The 10,644-nt window shown below is 37.9% G+C and overlaps 1 protein-coding gene across 1 annotated transcript in view; it reads right to left on the reverse strand.

Annotated features, from left to right (window-relative positions):
• Hs3st5 (heparan sulfate-glucosamine 3-sulfotransferase 5) overlaps window positions 1-10,644 on the reverse strand; it is a 264,834-nt gene that overhangs the window by 253,374 nt on the left and 816 nt on the right. The window lies entirely within an intron of this gene.

Here is a 10,644-nt window from a genome sequence, read left to right on the forward strand (position 1 = left end):
TTGTTTTTTGGAGGCCCCACTGGGATATATAATATATTTTTATAAATATGTATTCATATCAGGGAAAGAAAATCTTTCCAGAGGAACAATGAAAAGTAAAATAAAGCTACGCAAGTGCATGTAAAGTTATATAGATAAAAGTCACTAACTTATATAGTACCCATAATCCAATGAGAATGGCATAAATGACTCATTGTTCCATTTTGCCCACTGAGAAAACTTGAGTTTTTCCTTAATGTTCTCATTTCTGAAAATAGTAATAATAATAGTAATAGAAGAAAATGAAGGGTCACTGAGGGCCTTCAGAAATGGTTTGTTCAAAGAGAAAATTCCAAAAGATAAAGGTAGATAGTAGGTGGGGCCTTTAATTGGTTTTTCATTTTAACTTTTTTTTTTTTAATGGATTCTCTCTCCTAGCCCACTGAGTCCCCAGAGAGGTTGATGTCTACTGAAGTCCATCTTTTAAATCAGTTGATTGTGATTCTGGCATATTGTAGGTAATCAGTGGCCAGTTGCTAAGTTTTGAGTTGTTAACATCGGTTAATGTGTGGTAAGCACTTTAGCAAGATTTTAGGCAGTGGAGCCAAAGACACAGTTCAGAACCTTCGCATCCATGAACATAGATTTGTTTTACACATGAGTGTCAACAGGTGCCCAGGTCCCACAATCACAGAGACCCTCATGTACCTTTGCTGCATTTTTCTACACCAGGTCCCTTGACCAATGTGGGGAGCCATAAAATCCCCTTCCAGTTTCTCTCAATGCAGTGAAAACTGTTTCTCTTTGAGCTTGCTTTAGGATCTCATGAGGCCTGGAATTGAGACTGAATCAGGGGCATTCTCAGGATATCTGCCCAAGACCACCCTAGTCAGGATTCCAGAACTGGTCTCACTGTACACAACACTGCTAGATGTCAGGATGATGATCTTAGTCACTTTAGGAACTTTATTGCATTTTTTTTTCTCAGCATATTTCCAGTTTCAAGCATCTTTATAAAAACATACATACATGGTCATCTCCTTAAAACATACAAAAGGCCTTTTATACAACTTTCCAAGATTTCAATATTTTAATGCATTTTAATTAGCTTACATCAATCATATGCAATAAGTTTTACCATCAAATTATCATATGTACATATTGTATATAAATACTACTACTTTGCCCCCCCCCATCACCACACTCAAGTATATACAACTCCTGGTTAAGCAACTTTTTAAGATAGAATATGGTTGTTTGTCCAACAGGATGGCTCAGCAGGTAAAGGCACTGCTAAGGACGATAAGCTACATCCAATCCCCAGGATGCACAAGCTGAAAGGAGAGACCTAATGTCTTATAGACTGTCCTCTGACTTCCACATGCATGCACTCTGCTCATTCTGGCACAGGGTGAAACAGGTACCTGTTTACATACTAAATGATGAGAAGAAGAAACAAAGAGTTGGGTGTGAGAGGACTGGGAGAGCAGTCTTCTCTCTGACCTCTCTGGTCAGCCCTCTCTTCGGCCTCTCCCAATAATCCTTTTCTCTGGTAAGTTCAAGTGTGTATGGTGAGCTATCAAGATGATTTATTAATTTTTAAGTATAAATTTGGAACTTTGTTTCTCTAGAAATGATCTACAAAGGATTGTGCATTTTTATTTTTATTTTATACCTTCAAGACTAAGAACATTTAAGAAGGCTGAATAAACTTATTTTTTGAGATTTTTCTTTTAAAGTCTTTTAACTGTATATTATAACCATATCTCATATTTAAGTTCTTTTTTTCTTATAGAACAGGAGACATATTTAACAAAGTACTAAGTATTTAATAATTCTGAAAATAAATTATTTTACTGTGAACAAAAATAGAAAGACCAAAAGATAGGCCAATGATGTACAATAATCCCCTTACAAATGCTTATCTACTACACAAGAAATGGCATACTTTTGGTATGTCATACTTGTTGGTATGACATACTTCATAGTAAACATGCAGAAACAAGGCTTTGAGATGTGTGTGGCCATTCCCTAGGAAGTGGCCAAAAATATAAATAAAATGAAAGTCCCTTCAAAGACATATAAAACATAATTTCACATTCAAAAATATCTCAAGTATACTATACTCTAAACATACTGACATATTTAAAAATATGTAAACTAAAACCTGAGAAATTTCAGCTCTGAATCTGTAGTGCTTCAAAATGTACAAGCTCTTCAGAGATGATATGATGCTGCAAATGAAAATTCCCCATCTGGTCTTATCTTACACATCAGTTAAAATACAAGTGTGCTAAAGTAGTATATAAAACTGAAAGGAGAAATAGAGTGCACGTGAAACATTAGTGAATTTTCGGCTTATTCTTGCTTCCATTCCCAATGTATACAAACAAATAATAATCCAAAATTGGAAAATACCTGAAATTTAAAGATTGCAGATAGGCCATCCACCACCTGAGTAAATATTTAATTGACTTATTTGATATTTCCTTTCTGAAATCAGAAGCAAGAACACACAGTTAAATACAGTGCTAAATATTTCCTTATTTCCCTTGGAAACAAACTCACCATTGTTGTGACATTCACTGGAAGAGTGACAGATGAGTCCCAGACTGTGTCATTGAAAAAGTAAGGATGAGATAATAAGGATATGGAATAAGTTTGAATTTGACCCTTAAGGTGGGGGATGCTGCGAGGATGAATAGAAAGATTTTGAGGCCAGGTTTGTCTTTAGAAGCATTTAAGAAGCCCTGAAGAGGAGGAAGACTCAAGATTGATGGAGCAGTTGTCAAGATTCAGATGAGACCACTCAATGGCTTGAATTAAAGTGGTAACTAGTGCTAGGAAGATAATGTGAGCTCAGGAGGCAGGGTGCTTGTGTCTCTAGGACATACCAGTGTGGTCAGCAGGAGGAGGAATACCGGTGTGTGTCTGTTTCCTCATATAATCCTTGTCACTATTCTGTTTCTCCCTGTCCTTGGTTGTCTAGGTAGATGACTTTGTTAACCAGACAAGAGCAAAATAATGGAGTACTTAAGAACACATAACATTAAGAAAGTAATACATCATAAAGTTTCTCAAGCCCTTTGTTGGTGTACAGAATGGGAAGTCCATTATTTTGAAGAATTTCAAAGTTCTGAAACTAGACACTGCCATAGTAACCCGAGTGTCTCTACCAATCCATTTCAAAGTGGATAGGGTAAGACACTAAGATAAACATCTGATTTAAAATTCTATCCAACTAAAATCAGGAAATAACAATACAGCTAATACTAAGATTTTTGGTCCTCCTGGCAAAGCTATCAAGACAACAGGAGACACATCATTTCTCTTTAAAGAGTTAGCTATAGATGTTATGTGGACACCATACATCTTGTATAGATTCAGAAACAGTGGGATAGAACCCACTGTTTACCAAGAACAAAATGAATACAAATCTTTTATCCATCCCCATGTCGATGGCCCACGAGTCTCTCAGGCCCTGATTCTCCTGCTTGCTGCCTCTATCTGCTCCATCTGCTCGACCCATCACCAAGTGTCTCAGTTCTCTGCCTCATGGATTCTGAGACACCTGCAGAAAGAAGCCCTATCTCTTTATATGACATGCTATATGGCATGGACATATGGATGAAGGTCACAATCCAGCAAAGTCCTGCCCTAAAGAAGCACAATCTAGATCAGAAAAGATACCTAGAGGCTTGCTGGGCATTCTCCTGAGAGAAGGACTTCAGACACAGACTTGTCAATTGCAGAAACTTGCCACTCACAAACATGTCATTCCTAGAGCCTGGTCACTCACAGAGCCTTGTCATTCACAGAGATGCTTGTCATTCACAGCGCCTGCACACTTAGAGACATGCCACTCACAGAACACATCTCCCAACATTAAGGTTAAAAGAATTTTACCTAGCTGGGCAATTGGGACTCAACTGTTAGTCATTAACTTAACTACAAGCCATGCAGCTTCTTAGGAGAGCCCTACAGACCATGGCTGTGAAACATATCCTTGTATCTTTTTTATTCATCAAAACTTTGTATAGTCTATCATTATCATTATTATCAAATTAGACAGTACAGCTTAGGGAGGAGTCATCTTCGTGACAATCCACAGGTAAAAATGCCCAGTAGAATGGGATGTTTCCAAGAGACAAACACACTGTATTAGAGGCAGTCAAGCTCCACACATGTCCGTGCACATCATGCTAGATACCAGAGAAAGAGAACTGCAGCAAACATGCAAAGGCCCAGCAGAAGCAAAGGCACTGCAGCATCTGCAGTCCCGTGACCCTGCCTAAATGAGATTGTTCCATCAGAGGATTCCCTTCTGCTGGGCTGACACTGGGAACTTCAACTGCAACTCGCTGCTCCTCCGGCATGGCCAATGGTAGCTTAAGTAGCTATTATATACACATGAGAGAAGAGTGAGCTATGACAACCCAAGGCATGAACTTTCATCTAAATGAAATTCATTAAGGTGAAGGGATGTGGCAAGGAAGGCACAGGGAAATAAAGAGGGGTGGGGTAGATTTTGGAAATATTGATTAAATGTGAGGTAGCATCATTTATTGTTTCATTAAATAAAAATTACACAGAAAAGCATGAGTAGCTAAGCTATATGAGCTTAAAATGTGGATGGTAGGTGGAGCTTCTGTATTAAATTGTTACCAAAAAAGAGAAATCTAAGAACTAAATTAAAGCTTTAAAAGAAGTAACCTGAGTAATGACAGCAACCCAGACACAGCCTTTCCTTTTTATACAACGAATTCTCTCTATACACTGTAAATTGAAAGAGTCAGAAGAATGTCTGTGTCTCCCACAACTTTTAGCTGATATTTAATATAAAGAGAGTAACAAATATTTTGGTGACTTTAATAACACCTTGTCCCCCCGCCCCCCTTCACTGTACCTATGTCAGAGGACACATACTGTCAGAACAGGCCCAGCAGGACTTCAGGTTGGGCATTTTGGTGCATGCCTGAACAGCACTTGGGAGGCAAATACAGAGGGATGGTTTCACATTGGAGGCCAGCTGGGTCTGCATAATGAGTTATAGGCCAGAGATACCAGACCTCCATAGTAACACACAGAAATAAACAAACCAAAACACAACAAAAGAGCTATAGGCAGACTTTAAAAAGAATATGAATGCCGGGCAGTGGTGTGCATGCCTCTAATGGACGCAGAGGCAGGCAGATCTCTGTCAGTTCGAGGCCAGCCTAGTCTACAGAGATAGTTCCAGGACAGGCTTCAAAGCTACACAGAGAAATTCTGTCTTGAAAAACAACAAACAAACACAAAGAATGTGAATTAGCTGTCCCATGAGCTTTTGAGCCTTCTCTTAAGTTCAATATCCCTGCCCCCATTTTTGCTGGTTCTTAGGGTAGAACCTAAAGCCTTGAGCATGCTGAGTAAATGCTCTGTCATTGAGTTCTACTCTAAGTCTCTTAAATTCTTTGGTAGATATGGGCCTTTTAGTCTAGTAATCAAACTCAAGTCTTGAGACGTCTTTCTTTGTGGTCTTCCCTCAGCACTAAGAGAATACCCAGAATATATTTTTATAAACTAGAAGCCATGATTCAGCATGTAGCACATGGCTATTTCATTTAACTCTCCTGATGCTGCCACAGTCATGATGCTATCAGCAGAATCAACCACTGACTCATATTTGATGCACTAATGCTAGGTATCTTGTATAGATTATTATAAAAAAAAGACTGCTAATGGCATTTCTATTACCACATAACATCTAAAATTAGTAAGAATTAGAAAGTCTAATCAGTGTGCTCCAAGGGGTCACAGATAAGCAGTAGTGAAGTAGAGACCAGCTCACCCAGTCCTGCCTGATACAGTACTTATACCATGATAAATGCCAATGTAAGTTTCTTCAGTGGCTTGAGTGAGCTAGCTATGCTGGAAAGCATCACAGTGACATTTTAATAGGCTTGCAAACAGTTCCCCACACTATCTTCAAATAGTGTGATCACTACTATTTATGATAGGATGGTGTGCTTCCTCATTAGCACTTTAGAGATCCTGCTCTTTAATATTAATTCTTGTCTTTTATGTCTTATTAAAATAAAAGGCATAATTGTAGCCACTCTCCCCTATATTTGAATGCAAGTGGTTGAATCAATTTATTTTTCCACACTCCTTCCACCCCTTTATTTTGTTCAACCACTGCATTTCACAAAATTTATTATTCCACATGGCTTCAGATATGATTCATGGATGATGACTGAGACCAATATGAAACAGAAAGTGTCTCTTAAACATTGACTGGTATTATGATTACAAAATACCCAATGTAAGTATAAAAAATGTTTGAAAGGTCTTTATTTTTGTTTTGTCTTTGGACAAGCAATTTGAGGAATATCCTGCTTCAGTTCATGTAGCTATAACAGGATGCCTACGGTAGAGAGCTGATGTTGACAAGGTTAAGTTCCATCTCATACCTTTTATAAAACTCAGATTTCTTTGGCACAAACCCTATAGTAACACATATCATTGACCTTAGTGCAAGAAGTTCACATTATAAGGATATTATGGGAAGCATAAAACATTCAGTATCTGATCATCTATGCTATTAAAACTGCTTAAGTGTAGCATCAGTTCTTAAAGTTACCTAATTTTACAGTAGCCGAACCTTAGGAAATGATTGAGTCCATTAAAAACTACATTAAGGTGCAGTACCACACTCCAACCCTGCTCGGGTTCAGCCTATGTCACTGTTCCATTACAGTCCCTTTCCTAGTGAGTTTCTGAAGAATTTACTCAAAGTTAAAACCTTCATGGAGTAAAGCTGCTCACTGGCTTGCTTAGGACCACCCGACCAGGCTTAGTACCACCCTTGTGAACTGGGTCCTGTCATAACCATCATTATTCAAGACAATAACCCAAGACATGTACACAGACCAAATAAATGGAAACAATTCTTCAACTTAGCTTTCTTCTTCTTAGGTGGCTCTAGTTCATGTAAAGTTAACAAAAACTAACAAGCATATAATTGCTTTAATTAACTTTAAAAAATATTCAAAAGCAGTGAAATAGTATAAGAGTCTGCCAGAACTAAATGTCAGCTTCATCATATAGGTAGCCTTAACAATTTGGCTGTCATTTAAGGAGACAAAGCCTCAATTTCCTCATCTCTAAAATGGGCATAGTAACAATATGTATTTCCCCTATGCAAGATGGGGCATGACAGAGAGGCTGCAGAAATCAATGAGTTGTTTTTTTAGTTGAGAATTTTGAAAAGTACTAACTAGCCACACACTCTTGGCCATTATAAGTATTTCTTAATCAAATTGTTCATAAAAGTTTATTACTCCAAAATTCTTATACCAAACTTGAGATATTTGTAAGTATCACTCTGAAGATTAGGCTCACGTCACAAATCCCATGTCACAAAGGGATGATCTTCCTGTAGTCAGTTATTGTAACATAGAGCTGTACACAAAAAAGACCAATGCATTTTATATACACACGCACATGTGTATGTATACATATTTGCATATATTTATATATAATACTTGATAAAACAACTTTTCAAACACGTCTAAATACAGATACAGCTTTCTTTCATGAAAAATTTCAAAATAATGGAAAATAGTCCATTGTAGAAAAGATTGATAAATAATAAGGCAGATAATGAACCTTGCATATAAGATTTAGAAAGGTGGTGTATCCTTATCTGTGTATAAGCTGGAAGGATATCCAGATGTAATTTTTCTAACAATTGATAAGTTAGCTATCTTGAAGTACATTTGACCAGTGACTTAAAGTGTAGTCATTAATATTGTGCTTTAATTGTTCATCAGATAGAGAAGTAAGGATTGCATCATGGTTCTCAGAAACAAATTTAAATTACAGAGAAAGAAAAATTTGTCAACAAATAATTGGACTCCAGGAAAAAAAAAATACAGCTTTGCTTGCTTTCAAGAATTCATATTAAGTTGAAGGAAAAAAAATCCAAGTATCCTACTATTCTGAATAGCATCATTCCAGTCCATAATGGAAAGTTAGCCAGTCATTCTGTCTTTGACTTTCCTCTATTTTGCCACCCTAAATAGGAGAGGTGACAGGGCTTGAATGAAGGTAAACCCCTGTGATTTGAACAATTAATTCTCTTTCTTATTTTGTCTGTCCCCACACCACTCACTTTTTCTTAAGATTCAGTTCCACTACTAAACAATAACTACTCAATTACAATATTGCACTATTAAATAAAATAATGCAGAGAAATGTTGTATGTTGCATTTACAACATAAAAATATGCAAGTACTTATACAATTTCAATTACACACTCTAGTGTATTATAGCTCACATTATATTCCCAAGCATGCTAGTCCATAAATAGTGTATTTCACTAGAAAGAGTTGTTTAGTTCATGAATAAAGGCCACTGCCATTTAAAAAAAAAAAAGCATTCTGCCAAGATATTTCAGGAGATTCAAAGAAAATTCTCCCCAACTAAAATTTCCATAAGAAGTTTCATTTTTTCCTCTAAAAGAGAACCTAAACAACCGTTTTTTGTTAACTTCTTCATTTGCATATAATTGCATTATTAAGAGATGTTACTGTTGCCGAGATTAGAAAAACATAGGGATGAGGAAATGAGGACGCAAAACACTGTTCTATGAATTTAAGTTTGCTTTTTTGAGGCAACAGGAAGATTTGCATTTATTCATAAGTGAATGCTAATGATGTATTGAGGTCTGGCACTGCTCCAGAGAAGTGCACAGGAAGACAGGACTAGAAATGAGAGCCACTGCAGATTCATGACTTGCTCTAAGAACTCTGATAGGCAATCAGAAGATTAGAGACAGCGTCAGTTCTGTGGAGTTGAGTAATCCAAATGACACGTGGGTTAAAAATAATGGCAAGACTTAGGCAGAAAACAAAGTTAGATACTTTAATGTATCATGTGACTCTTGAGTCAAGAGCTCTTTGTTGGCTGATTATCTACTTTGGGGACAAATCTGCTTTCCTAAGAAAGCTACTGCTCTGCAGTTCCTCTCACCCAGAGTAAGAACAAACACCCCACTGCTAGCAATAATCCTTTCTTGTTTGAAATAACGCCCCAGCTCAGCCATGCTTATTGTGTGCGCTCATGTCTCTAGAAAGACTTCTTGAATGAGTGCAAATTCAGCGAGGAGGAAAGTTATTCATTCAAAAACATCTGTTTACGTCTGCAAAATGGTGAGAATAGTGAAGGCAGCATCTCTTCCAAACACTGAGCAAAGCCTCCTCACAAAGATATCAGAGGGAGCCTCTTCCAACATTAAGCCTGAGATCCGGTTTCATGTAGAAACCAGGACCCAGTACCTGCTGCGACTAGTCACTGAACACTCTACCCATAATTCCCCTCATTAGATGCTTAGCAATAGCTATTGGAAAATATTTTACATGAGCAACAATGCCTATTTCTATTTTATTAATTGAGAAAAGATCATGTGTAAGTAGCCTAGGGTAACTTAGGAGAGACCAGAGCTATTATTCTTACCACAGTTAACACATTGCAGCCAAGTCAGCTATAGGTAAACAATAGTTTCCTCCCCATTATTGTTTCTTGTCTCATTGAATTTTAGCACAATTCACTGGCAAATATCTTTATTTTCCCTGAGAAGCCGGTCTCAACGGACCCAGTCACTTCAAATAGTATTGGTTGTAAACAAGCGTGACAAAAAAGGAAAGGAAAGATGATTTTATTTCTCCTGCTAAGAACTTAACTAATTTAAAAATAAAGAGAGGGAAAAACCACTCATGAAGAGGAAGGGCAAAGGTAACTTTAAAACATATTGTAATTAATAGCAATAAAAGATTTTAAACTGTAATATTTGATATCTAAATTTGGCAATCACTGATCATCTTCAGCAGTTTCTTTGAAAAGGAGACCTATATGTTGGAATTGAATTGTAACATGAAAACACACGTCCAAAGCTATGAAATATGTAAAGAACATTGCACAAAACCCTTTAGAGGCACTCACTTTATATGACTGACAGCACATCAGTTGAGAAAGGAGCAGTGTCACCCCGAGGATGCCCGCCCGTATTGTGCCCACTCCACACCCTGCATACTGTTTATCAGATTCAGCTGACATAAATCAGAAGAGAGTCACGGGGCAATGAAATGTATCCATGAAGTGATACGATATAAAGCGCTTTAAAAACGTTAAAGGTCCCCTTAAGAGACTAGTCTTTTCCATGAAATAACAGAGACAAACAGAGAGACAGAAAGAGACAAATAGGTACACGCAGAGAGACGGAGAGGGACAGACAGAGAGACCGAGACAGAGGAGAGAGGAAAGAGCAAGAGACAGAAGAAAGGGGGCCACAAGTATCCCAGCTGTAGCTTTCTTGGGTACATGGCACTCAAGGAAGGAAGCCTGCAAGCACAGAGAGGCGCCCACCAAGATGAAATGACTCAGGAGGAGCGCTAGAGGTTAGGTTGCTGTGGTCCTGAAACTGGAGTAAAGTCATCCATAGCCGGTGGGGTTTCCTTCCAAGCTGCTTAGTGTTCTAAGTCCCAGGGGCAGGTGACAGCGCTGCAGTGGGTCACAGAGGCTGCAGACTTCTTAGTAATAATAGCTGATCACCCTCTTCGTTGCTCCCATCGTGTGTGTGTGTGTGTGTGTGTGTGTGTGAGAGAGAGAGAGAGAGAGAGAGAG

This window comes from Alexandromys fortis, unplaced genomic scaffold (genome assembly GCF_014885135.2).
Source record: "Alexandromys fortis isolate MF-2015 unplaced genomic scaffold, M_Fortis_MF-2015_v1.1 scaffold_14, whole genome shotgun sequence".
Taxonomy (NCBI): domain Eukaryota; kingdom Metazoa; phylum Chordata; class Mammalia; order Rodentia; family Cricetidae; genus Alexandromys; species Alexandromys fortis.